Source organism: Bombus pyrosoma, linkage group LG17 (genome assembly GCF_014825855.1).
Source record: "Bombus pyrosoma isolate SC7728 linkage group LG17, ASM1482585v1, whole genome shotgun sequence".
Lineage (NCBI taxonomy): Eukaryota > Metazoa > Arthropoda > Insecta > Hymenoptera > Apidae > Bombus > Bombus pyrosoma.
In genome coordinates this window covers 3,688,288-3,689,398 of record NC_057786.1, presented here as the reverse complement: position 1 = coordinate 3,689,398, position 1,111 = coordinate 3,688,288, and positions in this window count along the sequence as shown.

The window sequence follows — 1,111 nt, the reverse complement described above, 5'->3', positions numbered from 1 at the left end:
TATTACGGTGTTATTAGCATGCCTTCCTTTATTTGAAATCTCTGGCTTAGCTTGTACTGTTTATTCCTCTTAATAGCAATTGCCAGTTCCTCTCTTTCCAGTTACATCCTTTAATACCAGGTATTCAGGTGGAAAAAACTAAACATGAAAGAGAGTCATACCTTATTGCTTGAACATTGTCCAATTTAATTTTATTTAAATATTGTTCAATACAAGTATAAGCAACACTTTTTAAAATATAAATATTCTTTTCCTTAGTCCTTCCAGGGAATAAAAATAAGAAAGTTAATGTGACTCCTTTTCAGAGAATATTCAATGTAATATGTAGAGGATGTAATATAATGGGAAAAGTTACTAATGAAAATAAACAATTGACTAATGTTTGATCGATACTACACTTATGTCTATTTAAAAAGTTTCGTATATTAAATTAAAACAATATCGTGTAATGACCAATTAAAATAATTAAAAGCTAAAGTTTAAAAAGGGAGTAGCCTGTGAGAAACGTGAAAGAAATGACCTTTTTGTACCATTTTTGCAGTCACTATATAGGCATGTGTATGCAGGAAGCATGTCTGATATTACAAAAATTTCCTTTTCTCGTTATTCACGAGAATTTAAGGTCGATAAATTTGAATAAAATTACGCAAAATGTCGTTGAATATTTTGAAGTTACAGCTCCGTAGACTTACAAAGTTTCACATGTAATATATGTTAAAAGACCTTCGTATTTCTATTCAAGAAGATTTGAAGGTGGTTTCTGCATAATCATTTAAACTTTGTCCTTTTGGCAAAGAGAACGTCAAAGAGATAGATAAAAGCGATTAAATAAACGAGTTCACACTTACTTGGAATAAAATATTAAGCTATTAAATTATACTTCAAAATTTAAACTTTATTAATAACAAATAGAATATTGCGATTACGTGATAATTAATTCTATCAAAATACATTAAAAAATTAGAATAAGTCAATGACAAAAAACGATATCGAATTAAAAATTTATCCAGCTATAAAACACAATCATGAAAAATAACATTGAGTTTCGATATTTTTGGAAAGTTTACATGCAGCATATTATATGATATGTATGTGTCGTGTATGTTGGCAA